This window comes from Bison bison, unplaced genomic scaffold (genome assembly GCF_000754665.1).
Source record: "Bison bison bison isolate TAMUID 2011002044 unplaced genomic scaffold, Bison_UMD1.0 scf7180017864245, whole genome shotgun sequence".
Taxonomy (NCBI): Eukaryota; Metazoa; Chordata; class Mammalia; order Artiodactyla; family Bovidae; genus Bison; species Bison bison.
Genome location: NW_011494817.1, coordinates 534,055 through 561,645, shown reverse-complemented (window position 1 = coordinate 561,645; position 27,591 = coordinate 534,055).

The following is a 27,591-nucleotide window of genomic DNA, read 5'->3' as shown; positions in this document are numbered from 1 at the left end:
CCAGGCTCTTCTGTCCTCCACCATCTCCCGGAGTTTGCTCAAATTCATGTCCATTCAGTTGGTGATGTAATCTAATCATTGTATCTTCTGTTGCAACCTTCTCCTTTTGCCTTCAATCTTTCCCAACATCAGGGTCTTTTCCAATGAGCAGGCTCTTCAGTGGCCAAAGTATTGGAGCTTCAGCATTAGCATCAGTTCAGTTCAGTCACTCAGTCATGTCCAACTCTTTGCCAACCCATGGACTGCACATACCAGGCTTCCCTGCCCATCACCAACTCCTGGAGCTTGCTCAAACTCGTGTCCTTTGACTCAGTGATGCCATCAGTCATCAGTCCTTCCAATGAATACTCAGGGTTGATTTCATTTAGGATTGGCTGGTTTGACCTTCTTGCTGTCCAAGGGACTCTCAAGAGTCTTCTCCAACACCACAACTCAAAAGCATCAATTCTTTGGCACTTAGCCTTCATGGACCAACTTTCAAAAATGTACATGACTACTGGAAAAACCCTGGCTTTGACTATATGGACCTGTGTTGGCAAAGTGATGTCTCTGCCTTTTAATACACTGTCTAAGGCTCCCCAGATGTTTCAGTGGGTAATGGATCCTACTGCAATGCAGGAGACATGGGTTCAATCTCTGGATCAGCAAGATCCCCTGGAGAAGGAAATGACAAACCATTCCAGCCTTCTTGCCTGAAAAATCCCGTGAACAGAGGATCCTGGTGAACTACAGTCCATGGGTATCAACAAGAGTCTGCCACAATTGAGCAAGTAACAACAGCAAAATGGTTTTAAAGGGCCAGATGTCCAGATGAATCAGCCGTATACACACATATATCCCCTCTTTTTTGGATTTCCTTCCCATTAGGTCACCACAGAGCACTGAGTCGCGTTCCCTGTGCTACACAGTAGGTTCTCACTAGTCATCTATTTTATACATAGTGTAATAGTGCATATATAGCAATCCCAATCTCCCAATGTACTCCAGCTGCCCACTTGGTGTCCATATGTTTGTTCTCTGTGTCTGTGTCTCTATTTCTGTTTAATAAGATCAGCGATGCCATTTTTCTAGATTCCACATACATATGTTAATATAAGATATTTGTTTTCCTGGTTTAGTTCACTTTGTATGACAGCCTCTAGGTAGGATTTTGCATTGTTATTCAGAAGTCCACATGGCAAAAATAGTGTTCCTCCTGGGTAAATTTCTCCATGTTTGCTTATACCTTTTCTCCTAGACTGTGCACTTATTTTGTCTGCTTTCCGAATCCACCACACACTTGGCCACACTCTCATCTTGTCTCTTCTCTGAGGGTGAGACCACCTCTGACAGAATGACTCTTCCTTCCACAGTATTTTATACCCATTTTATAGTTATTCACTGTCGAGGATTAATTAGACAACTTTTCTTAAACATGGGTTCTAGCATCTGAATTTACTGTAAGGAAGTAAATATTATCAAGACTGATGATAAGAAGGCTTTGCATTTACAAACAGCTCTGCAGATTTGCAAACTTGATCTCGTGGCCATTATCATAGTTGCTTTTAAAAACTTTTTGATCAGGAGGACTCTTGACAAAAAAAAAAAAAACCATCGCCTCCCCTCATGGTAGAAGTATAGTACACACTGATTCAGCAAATGCATAGTGATATTGGACTATTATGATTTTAAGATCACTTTTAAATGGACTTTATGTTATTAATTACAAGAATAACTACATACTTCCGGAAAGTGTCGGGTGGGTCATGATCTGCACATTGAGTGATACATTCAAGGACATTGTCAGATTCAAAACACAGGTATTATAGCTTGAAAAATATAGAATCTGTTAAAAGCAATTTAAATTTTGTCTAAAGTCTCCATAAGACGAGCCAAAGGAGAGCCATTAATTACACACAGCAAGTCATCTTAAAAATCCCTTTCTCCTCAGCTTTGTCTTCACTGTTTATATCTTGCCTTAGCTCTCTAGTCTCAGTCTCTATACTTCCAAAATTTGCTCCAAACTCAGCCTCAGGGGCTATATTTGTCTCTGCCCTTGTTGCTCAATATCACAGGCTACCTCCCTTTCTCTTTCCCCGAATCGATTCTCGACACGGTCCCTTTCTGGGCTGAAGCTCTCTCTACTTCCCTGAGCAGAACCATGACCAGGGTCAGCAGACCAAAATACATGAATTTTTACCTGAGAAAGCTGGGGTAGGTGAAGCAGCCTGAGTTTATTGTGAGCCTGTCATCTTGATAAACAACTTCTATATTTTCAGTCTGTGGAAATGTGAAGGATTTGCAGTAACTCTTCAGCCCCGAGGGTCCCTGGCTATGGTAGAAATGACTACCTCACATTGCACCTTCTTCAAATCTCTGCAGGACCAAGCTTAATAATTTTCACAGTGTGTTTTATGACAGTACAGGACAGCAACATTTTCTAAAGCCAAACTGATTTTGAAACATGTCCACTCCAGTAAATCATCATTCCCACCTTGACTAATGTACTGACTCACTTGGCTGGGAAAAGAAGTCACAGCCAGCTTTGGAGTGCATTCAGGTTGATCCAAACACCAAAAGAAAAAAAGAAAAAGTATTTTGCTGTTTGTTTACTCCACAAATTGGCCAGTTTTCCATGTATTTTTTTTCTTATTTACTGACTCACACTTGGCACTCTGCATGATCTACGTGAAAATACTAGAAACCTCAGCAGAATAAAAGTTGAGCAGGGGTACAAGAGGGAAAGGGGGGGGGGGGCAGGAATAAAGGAAATAATTTCAGGAGAACTCTGACATCTCATTTTCTTAGCCAAAATAGGAAAATGATGCCTATCCCAACCTAAAACCTAAATCTGTACCACGTTAAGTATATAAGATAAAAAAAAATAAGGCCTTCTCTTCTATTGGAAAATGTCATTCTGGCTTCCTGACCAACTGAGAAGTAAAACAGTACCGTAAGTCTCCTACGATCCTTCAACTATTGGACTTTCACAGATTCGAACCTGCATTCCATCAGTATTGAAATGCATCAATGCATCAACTGGCATGAGTGAAATCTCAGCTTGCCCTCCATCTCTGTTGCGGATGATCCTTCAGCTCTACCATCTCCCACCTACTCTCCTTCCTCCAGTTAGTAACTGTTCTTGCCTGTTCACTCGATGCCAGCCCCTGTATGCCAGCTGTACTACTATACTTTTCAAGGTACTATACTATAAGATTCAACTGTTTTATTTTTTGTGTTTACTTTTATGTATTATTTATGTGAAAAGTACGATAAACCTATTAGAGTACAGTGTTATAAAGCTGACTGTGTTAGTTGGGCATGCAGGCTAAGTTTGTTGGGCTTAGAAACAAATTGGACTTACAAACATACTCTTGGAATGGAACTTGTCATGTGTAGAGCACTTACTGTAATGAAGAAAAATAAATAAATAAGCAAGCACAAAAATAACTAGTAAGTGCATGCCTACATGTATTGCCATGTGCCATGAATTGGGAGGAGGACAGAGTGCAATGAGAAGACGAAACCAGATGCCAGAAGCTTTGCTTGACGACTAGGCTTTCTCACCAAAGGTCCAGGTGCAAGTAGTGATTCTTTTCATCTCCATCTTCCTAAGGTAGGAATATGGTTATGTTTTTCTAGGTCCCTAAGGTTTCTTTCAACTCTGTGAATCAAAATTCTGAAATTATGTAATCAGTCTCACACATTTACCCTTGATTCTAGAAAACAAACACTGTGGAAATAATATTACATTTGGAATCAGAAGAAAGAAGTTTGGGGCCTTGCTGTGCCTCAGGTCTGTATGATTTAGGGCAAGCCACAGTCTTCTTTCCTCCTCCTCCTCCTCTTCTTTCTCCTCATTATTATTATTATCATTACTTTCATTGCTATTATTATTTCCTCAACATGTGATGATGTTTTCTGAAAGTGTTACTGAGGTTGGATACCATAAACAAATTTATACTCTAAATGATAAATGCTAAGCAAATATTTGTCATTAATATTTGCATGGCCCTGTTGACAGGACTTATTACTTGGTTGGTAGTGAGATGGTGGTTGGTTGAAATTTCCTGGGATAAAAGCTAAGATATACCACCTTTCCTCCCCAAAACAGTTATTTGCACAGACCCAGGAGCCAAAACCATGAAATAGTCTTATGATGCTTCATTCTATTTTAAAAATCTGAAATAATTTCCATAATAAGAGATAGGAAAGACCACCAAAAGTATCCTTCAAGTAATTAAAAACCTATCATTATAGTTCTTGTTGTTCAGTCACTAAGTCGTGTCTGACTCATTGCATTCATGACTGCAGCACGCCAGGCTTCCCTGTCCCTCAGCATCTCCCAGAGTTTGTCCAAGTTCACATCCATTGAATCGGTGATGCTATCCAACCATCTCATCCTCATTGTAGTCATTTTATACCAATCATTATAGTTCTTTTCTTTTAATTAAATGGGCCATGGAATAATGTCCAAGTCAGTTCAGGTTGCTATAAAAAGTCTCATCAGACTGAGTTATAACCAACAGATATTTATTTCTCACAATTGTGGAGGCTGGCAGTCTGAGATCAGAGTGTCAGCATGGTCAGCTCCCTGTGAGAATCCTCTTCTAGGGTACAGACTGCAGACTGTTCATTGTATCCTTGAATGGCAGGAAAAAGCAAGCTAGCTCTCTGAGCTCTCATAAGGGCATCAGTCCTGAACAAGGGCTCCATCCTCCTGACCTAGTCACCTCCCAAAGGCCTTACCTCCAAATACCATCACATTAGGGATTACATTTCAACATATGAATTTGGGGGCAGGGGGGACATAAACATTCAGTCCATAACAAATCATGTTATACCAAAGCAAGAGAGAAAACTCAGCAAATTCAAACATGTAGTGTCACTCCATAAAGTCTACAGTGCAAACCAGATTCTATACCATTTATACACCTCAGGCTTCCCTGGTGGCTCAGCTGGTAAAGAATCTGCCTGCAATGCAGGAGACCTGGGTTCGATCCCTGGGTTGGAAAGATCCCCTGGAGAAGGGAAAGGCTACCCACTCCAGTGTTCTGGCCTGGAGAACTCCATGGTCTGCAGCCCATGGGGTTGCTGAGTCGGACACGACTCAGCAACTTTCATTTTTATACACTTGAGTTTAGAAGCAACACAGTCCATCCATGAGTATTTATTTTCCCTTCACCTTCAGCACCTTTGTTTTGTGTGTGTGTGTACATTTATTTTTTTATTTTTATTTTTTTTTTGTTTAGCATGATCTGCTATTTATTTTTTAATATAAATTTATTTATTTTAATTGGAGACTAATTACTTTACAATATTGTATTGGTTTTGCCATACATCAACATGAATCCGTCACGGGTGTACACATGTTCCCCATCCTGAACTCCCCTCCCACCTTCAGCATCTTTGGAATTTTTTTCTCCTTCTGACTTTTAAACAATTTTACCAAACCCTTATTGTCTAGCTGACCAAGAGTTACCAAGAGATACTTACTCTGGGGGAAAATAAAAAATTAGTGCTGGCTGCTGTCTTCACATTGAAGGTTATGCAAATGTTCATCTGTTCCTCTGAAGCCTTGAACATCCCTGTGGGAACAACAGCCTCTTTGCCAGAATTCATGTTCTTACTAAGGTTTAAAATCAATGTACACTTACCTATAGCTCAGAAGTAAGCCAGCCAACAGTTTCTACAATATTAGAATGATCAGAAGATCTGCTTTCAAATGGTCAATCGCATGCCAGAGATGTGGTTAGCTTGGGTCATTGTAAACTTCAGATTCACGCCAATGAGCCTTTCTCCCGCTGCCCCCACAAGCTGGGGGACTGGAACAGTCTCATCCAGGGAAACCTGGCAGACTGAGAAAAGAACTTACCCAAACTCTTAAGGTGCTCTTCCTCCCTCCCTTCCTAAATGGAATGAAATTTAATCAAATGAAATTGTCCTGGAATTGGATATTCAGATTAACATATCAATAGGCAGAAATCCCCCACCCCTTTTGGTAACGCTCTAGCTGAAAAAGAAAAATCTTTCCAAAAAGTAGAGTCCAATTTCCTGGTTACATATGGGGTGTGAACCAGTGCTGAATGTTTTAGAAATCTATCATGTCTTAGCATAGTCATAATCTGCTTCCCAGGTGGCTCTAGTGGCAAAGAACCTGCCTGCCAATGCAAGACCTAAGAGACAAGGCATCTATACCTGGGTTGGGAAGATCCTCTGGAGGAGGGCATGGCAACACACTCTAGTATTCTTGCCTGGAGAAGCCGGTGGACAGAGGAACCTGGTGGGATACAATCCATGGGATCAAAAAAGAGGGCTGGGGGAGAAGGTGAATGTCTTTGGGGTCTGTGGACAGTGGCCATTTCACAGGATATTCCTTGGGACACTTGGAGGACCCCTCCAGTCTTCTACTTCCTGGCAGAAATGCCTGTTCATTTACCATCAGGACTTTATAACTTTGGTTTATGATCTGACCCTTGCTTAGTCAACAGACACAATTATTTATTGAGCACTTACTATGTACCTGGAATGGTACTGGGATCTGAGGTTGGATTCAAAGACTGTTTTGGATAGAAGGATGCGTAGATGATGAATAGATAGAGATTTTTTTGTTGTTGTTAATCACATTAAGATCAAAGTTCAAAATCCCATCTGCCTGTCTAACTTCCTGCCTTGGTGCTTTCTCTCTCAGGCATTCCTCTGTAACGCACTGCCTTTCTTTCTGCTCCTCAAACTTTAAACACTTCTGCCTCAAGGTCCTTGCACATCCCCTGTTTCTGCAACACTGGACCTACATCCCTATATGCAGGTCTTTGCTCAGATGTTCCCTCCTCGTAGAGGTCTCTCCTGACCAGCATATCTAAAGTAGCTATTTCACCCCTCACTGTTGCAACATCCTAAAGTCATTCTCTGCATGACTCTGATTCCTATTTTAAAAATTAATATATGATTTCTGTACCGCTTTTATGTCACTTGTCATCCTTTTGCACTCGACCATCTTCCTGCAGGTCTGTGTTATCCCAAAGACTGCACCGGGGTCTGAGGTCGGTCCTTACCCTACAGTCTCCCTCCGGTCTGCACGCCCTGGTCAGAGTACAGCTTCATAAACATGCACTCAGTGAATTACTACGGGGCATACCCTAAATTTACCCTTGCAAAATAAACTTTTACAAACATAAAAATAAGTAATAATGTAATTTTGTCATTTTGGCATTTACCTTTTTCATAAAAGTGTTTTTAAAAAAAAGTACTGTCATTCTACTTAATTGAAGACACAGCCGGGTAGGGTCTGGTTAATTGCGGCTTTCCAGTTGGGGCTCTAGAGGCAATGACCCTGTCCCACGGGCTTCTTAGCATCTCTGTCAGTGTTCCAGAGTGAAGTGCCTGGGGAATATAGGCTGCTTTTGAGAACTGGAGCAGGTCTGCTGGGGGAATTCAAACTGCCCACTAGTAGTATTCATTGTGAGTCTGTTTCCTCCTAGAAATACAATAAGAGGACAACGGCACATATTTTTACAGCCTTTTACAACTGAAGGAGCACTTTGACACGAGTCTTGTCTTTATCCTAGGCTGTTTGCTCCTTGGATAGGAGAGACTCAGTTTGGAATTCAGGCTACAGAGAACAAGCAGGGGTATAACCCATCTTCCGGGAAGAGAGTAGGGAGGGTGTGGTGTGAGCACAGCCTAGCACAGCTTCTCCTGAAACAGGAAGAGGACCGCATCATCTGTGTCCTCCGACGCCAGCACACCAGAGGGCAGATGCTGTGAGGCATCATGATTAATAATGGCTGTGCTACATGCTGTGTGGTGCTTAGTCACTCAGTTGTGTCCAACTCTTTTCGACCCCATGGACTACAACCCGCCAGGTTCCTCTGTCCATGGGATTCTGCAGGCAAGAATACTGGAGTGAGTAGACATTCCTTTTTCCAGGGGATCTTCCCAAGACAAGGATCGAACCCAGGTCTCCCACATTGCAGGCGGATTCTTTGCTGTCTGAGCCACCAGGGAAGCCCTGAATAATGGCTACTATGTACCAAGTACCCAGCAGGTGCTATGCCCTCAAAAAGGCAGAAATAACCCACATGGGACTTCCCTGATGGTACAATGGAGAAGAATCCACCTTCCAATGCAGGGGACATGGGTTCAATGCCTAGTCCTGGAAGAGCCCACACACTGTGGAGTACCTAAGCCCATGTGTCACAACTCCTGAGCCTACGTGCTGCAGCTACTGAAGCCCATGTTCTTAGAGCCTGTGCTCCCCAAGAGAAGCCACCGTAATGAGAAGCCCCCACACCGCAGCAAAGAGGAGACCCCACTCACCGCAACTAGGAAAAGTCCGTGCAGCAACCAAGATACAGCACAACCAAAACTCACTAAATAAACAAAATTATCCCCCAAAATAACCCACATGATTGTTTTGGATTTGTTGGGAGATGGGTGTTGAAGAACAAAAGGCATTTTTGCAAATGAAACCTCAGAACCGTAACCCATAATAGGTAACACAAACCAACCAAAAAGAAGCTTCTCTGTTTGGTGATAGGTGATGGTGGAGCCATCCTGGCTTCTCCCCGTGCTTCACTTGTCACTCCTACGGCCATGGAGACAAAGTGGGGGATGCCCAGGGCAATGCAGAGCATGGCTGGGAAAACACTGTGTTGAGAAGCCCTTGGCTGGGAAGGGAGAGAAGAAGTGAAAGGGGGCAGGAAAGTGGGAGGGGGGAGTCATTTTCTTGTGTGGTTTTCTGGCTTTACCTGACCTCTTACCCCACACCCTGATGAAGTCCCTCCCCCATCTGAGAATCGCGGTTACCGTGAGGGACATCCTCAGGCAGATGTGAGCCTCCTGGTCGTCAGCCGCCGCCCTTCCCAGGCTAGACATTTGCTGCTGGGAGAGGTGATTGTCCTGGACACTTTCCCCATTTCTCTCCATTTACAGCCCACTGTGGAGGTGAAAAGGAAGTCGTAATGCTGCCTGCTTCCCTCCCCAGCATCCTTGAGTCCTTGTGTTGTAAAACGCATCCTTGCCGCTGAGAGCTCCGCCTGCAAACTTCAGGGAACCTTGAGAAGTTCGACCTCCTTGCAGCACCTCCATCCTTCTTGCCTGGCCCTGACAGTTATTGATTTAGCAGGGACATGGATGGCCCGGGGACCTCACCTCGCCCTGACTTCCGCAGCCACCTCTCAGTGATGTTTGGCGAAGACTCAGGAGCTTGTCATCTATCATACTCACCTTTCATATTCCAGACAGCCTCCCTGGATGTTTTCCTATCTTGTCACTGCTAATAGAGCCCTTACCTGTTAGAGGATCCTGCCAGCTTCTGCCCTTCCACCAATACAACCCCCTAGAATAACTACAGCAATGAAAATGAGGAAATAACAAAGCTTTGAATGTAAATATCCTAGTACTTTAAAAAAAAAAAAATTGGGAATTGAGGGGGCGGTCCTAAGATGGCAGAAGAATAGGAGGGGAAGACCATTTTCTCCCCCACAAATTCATCAAAAGAACATTTAAACGCTGAGTAAATTCCACAAACAACTTCTGAATGCCAGCAGAGGACATCAGGCACCCAGAAAAGCAGCCCATTGTCTTTGAAAGAAGTGTCCCTCCCTGCCCACAGCACGACTGAACAAGTGAGCCTAAAAGAGTGTCCACTACCGCCCCCTTTGTGTCAGGGTGGAAATCAGACACTGAAGAGACCAGCAAACAGAAGAAGCTAAAACAGAGGGAACCCCCTTGGAAGTGACAGGTGCAATAGATTAAAACCCTGTCGTTAGTACCGACTACATGGGAAGGAGCCTATAGATTTGAGAAATATAAGCTGGACCAAGGAACTATCTGAAAATGAATTGACCCCACAATACCCACAACAACACCAGAGAAAGTCCTAGATATATTTTTATTATTTTTATGATCATTCTTTTTTTAAATTTTTTAAATTTTAAGTCCTCTATTACTTCTTTAATTTTCACTTTTATAACCTACTATTACTTTGCAAAAAAAAAAGACCCTATTTTTTTAAAGCAAATTTTATATGTATATACATATATTATCATTTTTGTGATTTTTTTCTCTTTCTTTTTTTTTTTTCTTCTTTTCTTTAATATTGTATTTTTGAAATTCCAACTCTACTCTAGATTTTTAACCTGTGCTTTTTGGTATTTGTTATCAACTTTGTACCTTTAAGAACCCAATCTTCAGTACCCATTTTTACTTGGGAGCAAGTTACTGGCTTGACCTCTCTCTCCCCCTTTGGACTCTCCTTTTTCTCCACCAGGTTGCCTCTGTCTCCTCCCTACCCCCTGTGAATCTCTGTGTGTTCCAGACGGTGGAGAACACTTAGGGAACTGATTACTGGCTGGATCTGTCTCTCTCCTTTTGATTCCCCCCTTTTATCCTCCTGGCCACCTCTGTCTCCTTCCTCCCTCTTCTCTTCTCTGTATAACTCCATGAACATCTCTGAGCGGTCCAGTTGTAGAGTGCACATAAGGAAGTGATTACTGGATAGCTTGCTCTCTCCTCTATTGATTCCACCTCATTTCATTCAGGTCACCTCTAACTCCCTCCTTCCTCTTCTCTTCTCCATGTAACTCTGTGAACCTCTCTGGATGTCCCTCACTGTGGAGAAACTTTTCATCTTTAACCTAGATATTTTATCAATGGTGCTGTATAGACGGAGAAGTCTTGAGATTACTGTAAAAATAAGACTGAAAACCAGAAGCAGGAGACTTAAGTCCAAACCCTGAGAACACTAGAGAACTCCTGACTCCAAGGAACATTAATTGACAGGAGTTCATCAAACACGTCCATACCTACACTGAAACCAAGCACCACCCAAAGGCCAACAAGTTCCAGAGCAAGACATACAATGCAAAATCTCCAGCAACACAGGAACACAGCCCTGAGCTTCAATATACAGGCTCCCCAAAAGTTACTCCAAAACCATTGACATCTCATAACTCATTACTGGACACTTCATTGCACTCCAGAGAGAAGAAATCCAGCTCCACCCACCAGAACACCGACACAAGCTTCCCTAACCAAGAAATCTTGACAAGCCACCTGTACAACCCCACCCACAGTGAGGAAACTCTGCAATAAAGAGAACTCCACAAACTGCCAGAATACAGAAAGGCCACCCCAAACTCAGCGATATAAACAAGATGAAGAGACAGAGGGATACCCAGCAGGTAAAGGAACAGGATAAATGCACAGCAAACCAAACAAAAGAGGAAGAGATAGGGAATCTACCTGATAAAGAATTCCGAATAATGATAGTGAAATTGATCCAAAATCTTGAAATCAAGATGGAATCACAGATAAATAGCCTGGAGACAAGGATTGAGAAGATGCAAGAAAGGTTTAACAAGGACCTAGAAGAAATAAAAAAGAGTCAATATATAATGAATAATGCAATAAATGAAATCAAAAACACTCTGGAGGCAACAAATAGTAGAATAACAGAGGCAGAAGATAGGATTAGTGAATTAGAAGATAGAATGGTAGAAATAAATGAATCAGAGAGGAAAAAAGAAAAACGAATAAAAAGAAATAAGGACAATCTCAGAGACCTCTAGGACAGTGTTAAATGCCCCAACATTTGAATCATAGGAGTCCCAGAAGAAGAAGACAAAAAGAAAGACCATGAGAAAATACTTGAGGAGATAATTGTTATAAACTTCCCTAAAATTGCGAAGGAAATAATCACCCAAGTCCAAGAAACCCAGAGAGTCCCAAACAGGATAAACCCAAGGCGAAACACCCCAAGACACATATTAATCAAATTAACAAAGATAAAGCACAAAGAACAAATATTAAAAGCAGCAAGGGAAAAACAATAAATAACACACAAGAGGATTCCCATAAGGATAGCAGCTGATCTTTCAATAGAAACTCTTCAGGCCAGGAGGGAATGGCAAGACATACTCAAAGTGATGAAAGAAAATAACCTACAGCCCAGATTACTGTACCCAGCAAGGATCTCATTCAAATATGAAGGAGAAATCAAAAGCTTTACAGACAAGCAAAAGCTGAGAGAATTCAGCACCACCAAACTGGCTCTCCAACAAATGCTAAAGGAGATTCTCTAGACAGGAAACACAAAAAGGGTGTATAAACTCGAACCCAAAAGAATAAAGTAAATGGCAATGGGATCATACTTATCAATAATTACCTTAAACGTAAATGGGTTGAATACCCCAACCAAAAGACAAAGACTGGCTGAATGGATACAAAAACAAGACCCCTATATATGTTGTCTACAAGAGACCCACCTCAAAACAGGGGACACATACAGACTGAAAGTGAAGGGCTGGAAAAGATTTTCCATGCAAATAGGGACCAAAAGAAAGCAGGAGTAGCAGTACTCATATCAGATAAAATAGACTTTAAAACAAAGGCTGTGAAAAGAGACAAAGAAGGACACTACATAATGATCAAAGGATCAATCCAAGAACATATAACAATTATAAATATATATGCACCCAACATAGGAGCACTGCAATATGTAAGACAAATGCTAACAAGTATGAAAGGGGAAATTAACAGTAACACAGTAATAGTGGGAGGCTTTAATACCCAACTCACACCCGTGGATAGATCAACTAGACAGAAAATTAAAAGGAAACACAAACTTCAAATGAAACAATAGACCAGTTAGACCTAATTGATATCTATAGGACATTTCACCCCAAAACAATGAATTTCACATTTTTCTCAAGTGCACACGGAACCTTCCACAGGATAGATCACATCCTGGGCCATAAATTTAGCCTTAGTAAATTCAAAAAAATTTAAATCATTCCAAGCATCTTTTCTTACCACAATGCAGTAAGATTAGATCTCAATTACAGGAGAAAAACTATTAAAAATTCCAAAATATGGAGGCTGAACAACATGCTGCTGAATAACCAACAAATCACAGAAAAAATCAAAAAAGAAATCAAAATATGCATAGAAATGAATGAAAGTGAAAACACAACAAATCAAAACCTGTGGGACACTGTAAAAGCAGTGCTAAGGGGAAAGTTCATAGCAATACAGGCATACCTCAAGAAACAAGAAAAAAGTCAAATAAATAACCTAACTCTACACCTACAGCAACTAGAAAAGGAAGAAATGAAGAACCCCAGGGTGAGTAGAAGGAAAGAAATCTTAAAAATTAGGGCAGAAATAAATGCAAAAGAAACAAGAGACCATAGCAAAAATCAACAAAGCCAAAAGCTGGTTCTTTGAAAGGATAAATAAAATTGACAAACCATTAGCCAGACTCATCAAGAAACAAAGGGAGAAAAATCAAATCAATAAAATTAGAAATGAAAATGGAGACATCACAACAGACAACACAGAAATACAAAGGATCATAAGAGACTGCTATCAGCAATTATATGCCAATAAAATGGACAACGTGGAAAAAATGGACAAATTCTTAGAAAAGTAACAACTTTCCCAAACTGAACCAGAAAGAAATAGAAAATCTTAACAGAACCCATCACAAGCACAGAAATTGAAACTGTAATCAGAAATCTTCCAGCAAACAAAAGCCCAGGTCCAGACAGCTTCACAGCTGAATTCTACCAAAAATTAGAGAAGAGCTAATACCTATCCTACCCAAACTCTTCCAGAAAATTGCAGAGGAAGGTAAACTTCCATACTCATTCTATGAGGCCACCATCACCCTAATACCAAAACCTGACAAAGATGCCACAAAAAAAGAAAACTACAGGCCAATATCACTGATGACCATAGATGCAAAAATCCTTAATAAAATTTTAGCAATCAGAATCCAACAATACATTAAAAAGATCATACACAATGACCAAGTGGGCTTTATCCCAGGGATGCAAGGATTCTTCAATATCCACAAATCAATCAATGTAATACACCACATTAACAAATTGAAAAATGAAAGCCATATGATTATCTCAATAGATGCAGAGAAAGCCTTTGACAAAATTCATCATCCATTTATTATTTAAAAAAAAAAAAAAAAAAACCTCTCCAGAAAGCAGGAATAGAAGAAACATACCTCAGTGTAATAAAAGCTATATATGACAAACCCACAGCAAACATTATCCTCAATGGTGAAAAACTGAAAACATTTCCCCTAAAGTCAGGAACAAGACAAGGGTGCCCATTCTCGCCAGTACTATTCAACATAGTTTTAGACGTTTTGGCCACAGCAATCAGAGCAAATTGGAAAAGAAGAAGTAAAACTCTCACTGTTTGCAGATGACATGGTCCCTACTTAGAAAACCCTAAAGACTCCACCAGAAAATTACTAGAGCTCATCAATGAATATAGTAAAGTTGCAGGATATAAAATCAACACACAGAAATCCCTTGCATTCCTATACACTAATAATGAGAAAATAGAAAGAGAAATTAAGAGAACAATTCCATTCACCATTGCAACGAAAAGAATAAAATACTCAGGAATGTGTCTACCTAAAGAAACTAAATACCTATATATAGAAAACTATAAAACACTGGTGAAAGAAATCAAAGAGGACACTAATAGATGGAGAAATATACCATGTTCATGGATCTGAAGAATCAATATAGTGAAAATGAGTATACTACCCAAACCAACCTTTAGATTCAATGCAATCCCTATCAAGCTACCACCGGTATTTTTCACAGAGCTAGAACAAATAATTTCACAACTTGTATGGAAATACAAAAAACCTCGAATAGCCAAAGCAATCTTGAGAAAGAAGAATGGAACTGGAGGAATCAACCTGCCTGACTTCAGGCTCTACTACAAAGCCACAGTCATCAAGACAGTATGGTACTGGCACAAAGACAGAAATATAGATCAATGGAACAAAATAGAAAGCCCAGAGATAAACCCACGTACCTATGGACACCTTATCTTTGACAAAGGAGGCAAGAATATACAATGGAGAAAAAACAATCTCTTTAACAAGTGGTACTGGGAAAACTGGTCAACCACGTGTAAAAGAATGAGACTAGAACACTTTCTAACACCATACACAAAAATAAACTCAAAATGGATTAAAGATCTAAATGGAAGACCAGAAAATATAAAACTCCTAGAGGAGAACATAAGTAAAAGGCTCTCTGACATAAATCACAGCAGGATCCTCTATGACCCACCTCCAAGAATACTGGAAATAAAAGCAAAAATAAACAAATGGGACCTAATTAAAATTAAAAGCTTCTGCACCACAAAGGAAACTATAAGCAAGGTGAAAAGACAGCCTTCAGAATGGGAGAAAATAATAGCAAATGAAGCAACTGAGAAACAACTAATCTCAAAAATATACAAGCAACTCCTGCAGCTCAATTCCAGAAAAATAAATGACCCAATCAAAAAATAGGCCAAAGAACTAAATAGACATTTCTCCAAAGAAGACATACAGATGGCTAACAAACACATGAAAAGATGCTCAACATCACTCATTATCAGAGAAATGAAAATCAAAACCACAATGAGGTACCATTTCATGCCAGTCAGAATGGCAATTATCCAAAAGTCTACAAGCAATAAATGCTGTAGAGGGTGTGGAGAAAAGGGAACCCTCTTACACTGTTGATGGGAATGCAAACTAGTTCAGCCACTACAGAGAACAGTGTGGAGATTCCTTAAAAAACTGGAAATAGAACTTCCGGAAGACCCAGCAATCCCACTGCTGGGCATACACACCAAGGCAACCAGAATTGAAAGAGACACGTGTACCCCAATGTTCATCGCAGCACTGTTTATAATAGCCAGGACATGGAACCAACCTAGATGTCCATCAGCAGATGAATGGATAAGAAAGCTGTGGTACATATACACAGTGGAGTATCCAGATCAGATCAGTCGCTAAGTTGTGTCTGACTCTCTGCGACCCCATGAATTGCAGCATGCCAGGCCTCCCTGTCCATCACCAATTCCCGGAGTTCACTGAGACTCACGTCTATCGAGTCAGTGATGCCATCCAGCCATCTCATCCTCTATCGTCCCCTTCTCCTCTTGCCCCCAATCCCTCCCAGCATCAGAGTCTTTTCCAATGGAGTATTACTCAGCCATTAAAAAGAATACATTTGAATCAGTTCTAATGAGGTGGATGAAACTGGAGCCTATTATACAGAGTGAAGTAAGCCATAAAGAAAACCACCAATACAGTATACTAATGCATATATATGGAATTTAGAAAGATGGTAACAATAACCCTGTATGCAAGACAGCAAAAGAGACACAGATGTATAGAACAGTCTTTTGGACTCTGTGGGAGAGGGAGAGGGAGAGGGCAGTAAACAGGAATGGGTAAGAGCATGGATAGTGGGGCCAGCTCACACTGGACCTAGTCCCAGTGGTGCTGCTTCATAGCTGTGTTACTTTGTGCAAGTTGCTTAACCTTGCTGTGCCTCGGTTTCCTCACCTGTAAAAACAGATAATAATAGTACCTGACTCATGGAGACTTAAGATATTGCAGAAAAGAGCTTAACCCACTGCCTGGAGCAGGACATGGTACTCCTGAAAGCTACTTGCCTCACTTCAGGAATGCAATCCCCAAACACTCCTCCTTCCCACCTCCCTCTTACATTGAACCTGTCTGGATGGCAAATGTCCCATTAATCCTCTGGGCTCGCCCTACCCTTTGGGACAGCACACAGGCTCTGCCAGATAGCCCCAGGGACCACTCCCAGGGTCTGTTCCCCTTGCACCCTCGTTCAACCTTCCTTCTCCCCGCAGCCTGGATCACTGGAGCCAGGAGGCCTGGAGGTAGAGACTCCCCTGGTTGCTTCGCACACAGCATGTACACATTCGCTTGCTTGCTGACTGGTGTCTCTACATTTCACTGGAAGGTATACTCCATGAGAACAGGGACTTTGCCTCATTTGTTTTTGTTGTATCCACAGCTCCTTGACAAGCACTGTGCATATACCAGCAGCTCAATAAGCATCTACTAAGTGAGTAGATGTCCTTCTCTATAATATGTCTTCGTCAATAAACACAATCTGGGGGGAGGACCCCCCCAGCCTGTAGAGCAAGAGGAACCCATGAATCACCTCTTTCCTTCTTGACCATGAGATTCGCAGTAGAGAAAGGAGATTCACCTGTCCCAGCATGCTATATTTATAGACAGGTCACTGAGCCCTGAGGTGGTGGATGTTGTTGTTTAGTCATTGAGTCTGACTGTTTGCAACCCCATGACTGTTTGCAACCCCATGGCCCCTCTGTCCATGGGATTTCTCAGGCAAGAATACTGGAGTGGGTTGCCATTGCCTTCACCAGGGTATCTTCCCAACCCATGGATTGAACCCGTGTCTCCTGCATTGACAGGTGGCGTCTTTACCATTTGAGCCACCTGGGAAGCAAGCCCTGAGGAGGGTGTGTGTGTGTGCTTAATCGCTCAATTCAGTTCAGTCACTCAGTCATGTCCAACTCTTTGCGACCCCATGAATTGCAGCACACCAGGCCTCCCTGTCCATTAACAACTCCCGGAGTTCACTCAGACTCACGTCCATCGAGTCAGTGATGCCATCCAGCCATCTCATCCTCTGTCATCCCCTTCTCCTCCTGCCCCCAATCCCTCCCAGCATCAGAATCTTTTCCGATGAGTCAACTCTTCACATGAGGTGGCCAAAGTACTGGAGTTTCAGCTTTAGCATCATTCCTTCCAAAGAAATCCCAGGGCTGATCTCCTTCAGAATGGACTGGTTGGATCTCCTTGCAGTCCAAGGCCTTAATCGCTCAGTCATGTCTAACTCTTTGCAACCCCTGGACTGCAACTTGCCAGGCACCTCTGTCCATGGGGATTCTCCAGGCAAGAATACTGGAGTGGGTTACCATGCCCTCCTGCAGGGGATCTTCCCAACCCAGGGATCAAACTCAGATACTTTACCATCTGAGTCACCAGAGTGACTAGATTTAACAAGAAGGTTAAATTTCTCCACAGTTAGAGTTGCCCTTTACTCAGTCCCATGTACCATGTGCTTTTCTCCCTCTTTGCAGTCTAACTTTCCCCCATTCCCTCAGTTCTTCCCTTTCATCTATATTTCTCATACCTTTGGAAGCAATTCTCTCAATAGATCTGCTCATCATTGAGTCTACACTGTATTTCATCCTTTCAGCAAAGTAAGAGTTTTCCTTAACAGGTTTGATGTGGTCTGCGTAGCCAGTGACATGTTTCAGCTGACAATAACTTGATTTGGTTTTTTCCTGAGGCATCAATTACAAACAGTGAAATACACACATCCTAAGTATGTGGGTTGGAAGGTTTTGATAGAGACATATACTTTTATAACAAACACACCTATCGAAAGAGAACATCCCATTATCTCAGAACGATCCCTCCTGTCACTTCAAGCAAATCACTATATCTCTCTGGAAGCAACAGCTGCTCTGATTTCCATCAATGTAACTTGGTTTTACCTACTTAGGAATTTTAAAGAAATGGAAGCATATGTACTCTTTTTTGAGCTGGCTTCTCTTTGTGTATGTTTGAAACTCACCTGCAGTCTTGAATTTATCAGACATTGCTTCATTTTATAACCGAGTCATATCTCATTGTATGAATATACAACAACGTGTTCATCTGTCCACCTATTAATGGACATCTTGGCTTTTTCCAGCTTTCAGCTCTTATGAAGAAAGCTATTTCAAACATATACATACAAATTCTTTTGTGTGCACAAAAGGCTTTTATTTTGACCTATCATGTGATTTTAGTTTTTGTTGTTGTTGTTTGGTAAACACCTAGAAATGGAATTGCAGGGTCATAGGATATTTTGTCTTTTATTCTTAATGTTTTGAATGGCAATGATTTATTTACAAATATTAAACAAACCTGAATTTCCATAATAAATTGATTTTCTTCCTAATGTATTATCACTTTGATATATTACTAAATTTTATTTGGTAACATATTTTTGAGGATTTCTGCATCCCTATTCATGAGTTATATTGGTCTGTAGCTTTTGTTCTTCTAATCTTTGTTGGTTTTGGTATCAGGTTAATGTGGACCTCTTTTTATATTTTCTAAAAGAGTTCATATAAGACTGGTATTATTTCTTCCTTATATGTTCAATGGAATTCACCAGTGAAACCATTTGGCCCTTGAGTTTGTTGGTGGGAAGATTGTTAACTATGAAATCAATTTTTTTAGTAAGTACAGGGCAATTTTAGGACTTATTTTGGTGTCAGTTTGGATAATTTGTATCTCAGGGACTTAGCAGTTCCATCTAATGTATCCAGTTTGTGGGCATTCTATGTATGCTAGTCTCTTACTATGCATTCACTGTCTACGTAGCATTGTTAGTGATGCCTGTTCTTTCATTACTGACATTAATCATTTGTGTTTTCTCTTATTTTTTCATGATTCACCCAGCTTGAAGCTTACCGATTTCAGTGATTTTTTTTAATGAACGAACTTTTTCTTTTGTTGATATTTTCTGCTTTTTGTTCCCTTGTTCTTCATTAATCTCCACTTTTAGTCTTTATCATTCCTATGGATTTGTTATTACAGAGCCTTGAGTTTTCATTTTAGCTCTGCCACTGGTTAGTTTGAGCAGCTCTAAGAAACCTGCTTACCCTCTCTGAAACTTAAGTCTCTTCCTCTGTACCACAGAGACAGTGATTCCCACTTTACATAGCTTTTGTGAGGCTAAAATGAGTTATAGATGGAAGTTACCTTGCACAGCATCTGGTGCACTCTAAGGAATCCATGGTTGTCAGCTCTTCCTCGTCTCCATATCAGTGAAGATAAAGGAACGTGCATAAGCTAAGGTTCATGTGTCTAATCAGTCAGGAGACAGATTCGCTGGAAAAGTCAGTTTCTCACTAAGTCTTGGGGTTTTGCTATTGTTGTTGTTCTCTGCCTTAAGAAGTGATGAGGGATCACTTAGTTTTCTCCAGATGCAACAAGTATTCCATGGATGTTTGAGTACAGACTAGGTCTGCCTGTAGCCTCGTGATTTGGCCCTTTCAACTAATACTATTCCCATGACAACTAACAAAAAGACAATAGAAAGAAGTCAGAGAAACTAGAGATCAAAGAAAAATAATGAGACGGGCTTCAAAGTGCAGAGAGAGAGAGAGAGGAAAAAAGAAAGGGCACTGGAGAAGAAATGGAGTCTAACGGCAGAGAGCAAATAAGGCTGAGACCCGTGATGCTCTTGGCACAGTCAGCCCAGAGACCTGCTTCTCAGAATTCATAGAGACGATACAGAGTGGAGAGAAACCTGCGGGGGCCGGGGCTCCTCTGAACAGGGCTCAGATCTTCCAAAGCAGAAGCTGCCTAAAGCATCATAGCTTAATTTCTGAACTTCTAAATCACCAAGTGATTTTAGCTTAGAAATGGTAATTCATAAAGTTCTTTAAATTTGAACTTTCTTTCACAAGAAATAAAATCCTAATTTTTCATTGATTTTTTTCCCCTAAAATAATTAATCTATATTTTCACTTGGAAAGAATCACTGAGAGAAGAGAGTGAGCTGTAGACGTAATAGAGCCGGGGTCCCCAGCTCCAGGTACCAGTCCGTGGCCTGTTAGGAGCTGGCCACTCAGCAGGAGGTGAGCAGGTGGGGAGCCAACAAAGCTTCTTCTATATTTACAGCCACTCCCAGAGCTCATATTACTGCCTGAGCTCTGCCTCCAGTCAGATCAAGAAGCACGGAACCCTACTGTGAACTGCCCACGTGAGGGATCTACGCTGCATGCTCCATCCTGCCCCTCAGTCTGTGGAAAAATTGGTTTCCACAAAACTGGTCCCTCATGCCAAAAAGGCTGGGGACCTCCCTTATAAAAGAAAGGAGGGATTTCCAATAAGAACATGGATAGCCAAGCCAAGCCAGGCCACATGGGTCAGACAGTACTAGGTGCTCTTGCAAAGTCAATTCTCCTTCACAAATTCAATTCTCCTTCACAAGCCAGAGACACAACCCACGCAGGGTAACACACAAAAGGAAATGTTACTGAGCTCATTTTGGGGAAGGTGCGTGAAATTTAAAGTACATGTGTGTCTTCAATATAGGGCTAGGAGGCAAGAGGCACATTGGGGAGCCCTGCTGTGCAAAATTTGGTTCCAGAATCAAAGGTATCAGGATTCCCAGGAAACTTATTAGATATTCAGAATTTCAGGTGATTTCCCACACCTCCTGAATCTGAATCCCAGGTCATTTGTACGCACTCTAAAATTTAAGAATCCTTGAATTAGAAAATGAAAAGGGACTGCCAGTTTTCCCCACTGCAATTATACCAGGCCATTTACCTTCAGCATTCTGTTTTTGTTCCTTAGTAGTGATGGAAAGGACTACAAAAGTGGTCATTTTCCATGCTGGAGGCTGCCACATAAGAAAAAGACTTGGGCTGTAAGCTTTCCTTTGTCACCAATATGGTGACATAGGGAAGGTTATTTTTCTAAGTTTCCATTTCTGTTTCTAGAAAATGCAGCCAACACATGTAATTCGTGTTGTGGAGAGTATGATTCATGCTACATCTCTCCCCAGATAACTTCAATGACTCGGCAAAGACTATAAATCAACGTGCATTGTGTCCACAAACGTCATTGAACACTCTTCACTCTAACCCTCTCCTACTTTCCTGTCTTCACTGTCCATTATATTTTTCCCCAAACCCCATAATTCTACTTTTCCCTCTCATTTAGTTTTCACTTTTATTTTCCATCCCTTATGTCTATGCTATTCCTTCTGCCAGGAATGGTCTCTTCTGTCTAACAAAACCCTACCCACCCTGGAAGACTCGGTTGGTTCAAACACATCTTTGTAATAAAGCCATTACCAGTAGTGCTAACTGGACTCCATTTATCTGTTCCCATACAACGACTTGACCTTTTCTCTACAACGGTCATCTTTCATGCTTTTTTTTTGGGGAGGGGGGGGTGGAGCTGGTTGCATATATTTCTGAAATCACCTCAGGAATGCAAAATATTCAATGAAAGGGGTGGTTTTTTAATTCATCATTCTCATTTCCTCAACCACTGAAACAGTACTTTCACATAAAAGTTTTGAGGAATTTAGAAAGAAAAGAAAAGAAAACCTCTTAAGACACTGGCACATCTGGAGGAAGTTTTGCTCTGAAAATTATCTGATTGACATTCCTATGAGGTAGGAATAAAATTTCTAATGACGTGTGTGTGTGTGAGTGCGTGCGTGTGTGTGTGGCTGGGCGACGAGGAGCGGCACTCCCTGGAGCCAGAGCAGGCCAGCGTGGTGACCTGCTGCCGCCCAGGCCGCATGACGCCTAGGGCCTCACGGCCAAGGAGCCGGCCGTACTGGCCTGGCTAGAAGAGTACGTGGCCTTCGAGTTCCCGCTCAAAGCAGACAACGACGCGTTCGCTAGCCCGCAACCCCACCCCCCCAACCCCACCCCTCCCCACGCCCCGCTTCCACCACCACCACCGCTGCCGCCGCTTCTACCGGGGCTTCTTCAGGGGCTGTGGCCGTGGCCGGCCCGGGACCACAGGCAGCTGTGGCACCCCCCCCCCCCGTATGCACTTGGCGGCAGCCGTGTGCTCCTGCCCGACCTGGCGCACCACCTGCACCTGTGCCGAGAGGACCTGCGTGCCTACACGGTGAGGACGCGTCGTCGGGCGCCTGACTGGCTCCGGTCAACGTGCCGTGCAAGCACGACCTGCACCTCGACGCCGAATGCACGTCCCACAGCTGCCGTGGCCGCGCCCTGGTGAGGCACAGGCAGAGCCTGGGGGACAAGCTGGAGAAGCCCCGGACCTGACACGCTAGGGCCGCCTGTGACTGCGGGAGGTGCAGCCGCCGCCCTTGCCTTGCCGCCAGAGGAAGGAGGGCGTCCATCCCCTGACAGCCTAGCCGGCCCACACGCCCCTGGGACGCTGGGGTCTCGACCCGGCGCAAGGCGGTGGTGGGAGGCTTTCCATCGGCCTTCCACAGGCAAAGCTGACACCTTCTGCAGGGTCCTCAGTGTGAAGCTGGCTTTCAAGAGGACCTGGTTGACCTGGGGACCGTGGGCTTCTGAGCAGACGCCAAGCAGTGGTGGACAACTCCTAGGCCCTGGAACTAGTCCGTGCCCACCCAAGAGCATCTTTTTCTGGGTCTGGAGCCAGCATCATGTCCAGGCAGAAATGTCTTGTTCCTGGATTATGTATGTGACCCTGCGAGGGCGCATCAGCAGGCAGCCCTTTGGAGCCTGTCCATTTACCTGCTTCTCCCAGGCTGGTGCCAAGGAGCCCGAGGGTGGAGCTGGCAGGACTCGCAGGAACTGACTCCAAAGAAAACTTCCCAACCCTGTCAGGGCAGGGGACAGTGTTGTGCCCTGCAGCCACTGTCCTGACCGTGCACCTGCACCAAGGGCCGTGACCATGTAAACTGGGCCCTGGCACTTGAAGACTCTCAGTGTGATGCAACCCAACAGTTTTTATTGAAGTTACTTCACCTTATGCAGTTAGGTCATCTCTTGCGTCTCCTGCTGGTGTCGTTTGTCACGTGTCATCTAGTCCGTTGCTGTGAATCAGCTTTAATGGTATTTTGGTCTGTATCTGGAGTGAACTCATGGTACATGGGGTTCAGAGCTTGCCCGTGATTTACTTATAAATTTTGTAACTTTGGAATCATTTTAAGTTGGAAGTGCATGCGTCTCTATGTTTTAAGTTATCTAAGAATTTCCTTGGAAGAAAAGTTATGACCAACCTAGATAGTATATTCAAAAGCAGAGACATTACTTTGCCAACAAAGGTCCATCTAGTCAAGGCTATGGTTTCTCCAGTGGTCATGTATGGATGTGAGAGTTGGACTGTGAAGAAAGCTGGGCTCCAAAGAATTGATGCTTTTGAACTGTGGTGTTGGAGAAGACTCTTGAGAGTCCCTTGGACTGCAAGGAGATCCAACCAGTCTATTCTAAAGGAGATCAGCCCTGGGATTTCTTTGGAAGGACTGATGCTGAAGCTGAAACTCCAATACTTTGGCCACCTCATGTGAAGAGTTGACTCATTGGAAAAGACTCTGATGCTGGGAGGGATTGCGGCAGGAGGAGAAGGGGATGATAGAGGATGAGATGGCTGGATGGCATCACTGACTCGATGGATGTGAGTCTGAGTGAACTTTGGAAGTTGGTGATGGACAGGGAGGCCTGGTGTGCTGCGATTCATGCGGTCTCGAAGAGTCAGACACGACTGAGCGACTGAACTAAACTGAAGAATTTCCTATCAGAACTTGGGGGGAAAAAAAGAATACTAGAGTGGGTTGCCACTTCCTCCTCCAGGGATTCTTCCTGACCCAGGTATTGAAATTGCATCTTCTGCCTCGCCTGCATTGGCAGGCAGATTCTTTGCCACTGAGCCACCTGGGAATCCATACTTATCTCATAATAAGAAGGTGGAAGACGGAGATGGTATGTATTATTCTATGGAGAGAAATTCCATTAATTTGTGACTCAATCAATACAAATTGAATACTTACCGTGTGCTCCTTGACCTCCAAATTGCACTTTCATGCTTTCCTTTAGTTTGAAATATTGGAGAGGCAAGATTTTGATCACTTCCCTGTAGACTGAAATTATCTAGTTTGTTGCTCATTTGAGATTAGCTGAGGGCTCATTTCTTGTTAAAGCATGGACATCCTTACAAAGGGTATGAAGGCCAATTTGAACTGAAGAAAAATTCAGTGAGAGAAATCTTTGCAGAGAAGACACTGAGCAGGAAGTCAGTAGATCTGGTTCAAGTTCTAATTCTAGAACAGTATGACTCTTGGTAAGTCACCTAACCTCTCTGAACCTTACAAAATGATTGCTGTACTCAAATAGGCAACTAATGCTTGAATTTTTGTAATTGGTTAATGGTGAAGAATTATATATATATATATGAAGGCTACTGTGGTAAATTCAGCTCATAGGATGAGTTGAGATAGGCCAGTAAACTGCAAACTACTGGGTATATAAGCCAGTAACTGTAATTTAGAGCCTTCTGTGTGTGTGTGTGTGTGTGTGTGTGTGTGTGTGTTGAAAGGACAAGTAAGATGAGGAAAAATGGTGTCAAGTTGCTTGGTATTTGCCCCCACCTTGACCCCAGATTAAGTTCCCTATTTTATCCCCACAGAGTCAGAAGACCACAGACTCCTTCCTCCATACCCCAAACCTAGTTACTGAAGAGGGTTCACTGTCAGAGTCTAAAACATCTTCTAAAAGTGGTATAAAGGACAAGAAAACAGAATCAGAGCTGGCTTACAAGTCAAAACTGCCATTTTCCTCAGGAAGTATTTTGAATGAAAAAGATGGCTCAATGAGGAAGGAGAAAAGATAATATCATTCAGCTTATATCACTTTACCTCTGAGCACACGACGGCTAGCACAAAAGTGCAATGGTAAAGACTATGGGTTTTGGACTCAGACTGAATTGAATTTGATATAGCTCTGAAGGTTCAGAGATTTGTACTCTACTTGTAAGCTAGTAAGTTTGCTGGTCACAGTTTAATGGATATTGGTATGACACATAAGACTCCTGTGTCAAAGACAAAGGCCAATTTACTACTCACAGCAACAGCAATTGTTAGAGTATTAACATTTTTGTCAGTTCTCTAAGCCCAAATTCCCATGGGGTGATTCAAAAAGGGTCAGTTCACACCTGAATACACAACAGGTTGTGTTTCGGGAGAGGGACTCTGGGTGTGGGAACCCAAATCTTTTATAATGTGCAGTAAGCTTGTCTGGCCCTCCATCCAAAGGGAAACACTGTCTTACTCACTTTACTATGCTAGATAATAAGCCTGCCTGACTTTTGTTTCAGAGGACACAATTCCTAGCTTTCAAGACTCTTCCCCATACAGACATGCTGGAAAAGATAGTCCAAAACAGAGGTGATCGGTGCCTCTTCTCCTAAGATGAACAAACACATGGAAGATGGTTTGGAACTATCTCCCAACAGGTTATGTCTCTACTGGGTATAATTAAGAACCAATGAGACTTCCCCTTGAATCAGTTAATCACGGTGACTTCCAGTGGTGAATTCCCAGTCAATCAATCAAGGTGACTCAGTGGTTAAGACTTCGCCTTCCAATGCAGGGGATACAGGTTGAATCCCAGCTTGGGAGGTAAGATCCCACATGGTAGCTAGGAAAAAAACAAAACAGAAGACAACAGTGTTGCAATAGACTGAATAAAGACTTTAAAAATGGTCCACATGGAACAAACAAACAAAAATCTTAAAAAAAAAAAAAAAGAGTCAAATTTTATTTCCCTTTGAGTATTGTTTGTGGGTTCGTTTTTATATAGTGCAGATACCAGTAGCAATTATCTCACAAAAATAAAATGCATTAATCCATGTAAAGTTCTTAGTGCTGCCTAGTAACAGAGTGATTGCTAGTTTAAGGCCACAGAATGGCAATGGATTATGCATAGAAGTTCCTTCTTAGCTGCCCCTAACCCATAGTCCAGTCTAATTGATTGACAGAGGCAGCCCAATGTGATGGAAGAGCAAAGTAAAGAAGAAAGACTCTTTAGCTTTATGACTTACCAAGTGTGTGAACTTAACCACTTAACTTCAGTTCAGTTCAGTTCAGTTGCTCAGTCCTGTCCAACTCTTTGCAACCCCATGGACTCCAGCACACCAGGCCTCCCTGTCCATCACGAACTCATGAAGTTTACTCAAACTCATGTCCATTGAGTCAGTGAGACCATCCAACCATCTCATCCTCTGCCACCCCCTTCTCCTCCCGTCTTCAAACTTTCCCAGCTTCAGGGTCTTTTCAAATGAGTCATTTCTTCACATCAGGGGGCCAGACTATCAGAGTTTCAGCTTCAACATCAGTCCTTCCAATCAATACTCAGGACTGATTTCCTTTAGGATGGACTGGTAGGATGTCCTCGCAGTGCAAGGGACTCAACAGTCTTCTCCAACACCACAGCTCAAAAGCATCAATTCTTCAGCGCTCAGCTTTCTTTATAGTCCAACTCTCACATCCATACATGACCACTGGAACAACAGACTGGTTCCAAATAGGAAAAGGAGTACGTCAAGGCTGTATATTGTCACCCTGCTTATTTAACTTATATGCAGAGTACATCATGAGAAACACTGGGCTGGAAGAAGCACAAGCTGGAATCAAGATTGCCGGGAGAAATATCAATCACCTCAGATATGCAGATGACACCACCCTTATGGCAGAAAGTGAAGAGGAACTAAAGAGCCTCTTGATGAAAATGAAAGAGGAGAGTGAAAAAGTTGGCTTAAAGCTCAACATTCAGAAAACTAAGATCATGACATCGGGTCCCATCACTTCATGGGAAATAGATGGGGAAACAATGGAAACTGTCAGACTTTATTTTGGGGGGCTCTAAAATCACGGCAGATGGTGATTGCAGCCATGAAATTAAAAGACGCTTACTCCTTGGAAGGAAAGTTATGACCAACCTAGATAGCATATTCAAAAGCAGAGACATTACTTTGCCAACAAAGGTCTGTCTAGTCAAGGCTATGGTTTTTCCAGTGGTCATGTATGATGTGAGAGTTGAACTGTGAAGAAAGCTGTGTGCTGAAGAATTGATGCTTTTGAACTGTGGTGTTGCAGGAGACTCTTGAGAGTCCCTTGGACTGCAAGGAGATCCAACCAGTCCATTCTGAAGGAGATCAGCCCTGGGATTTCTTTGGAAGGACTGATGCTGAAGCTGAAACTCCAGTAC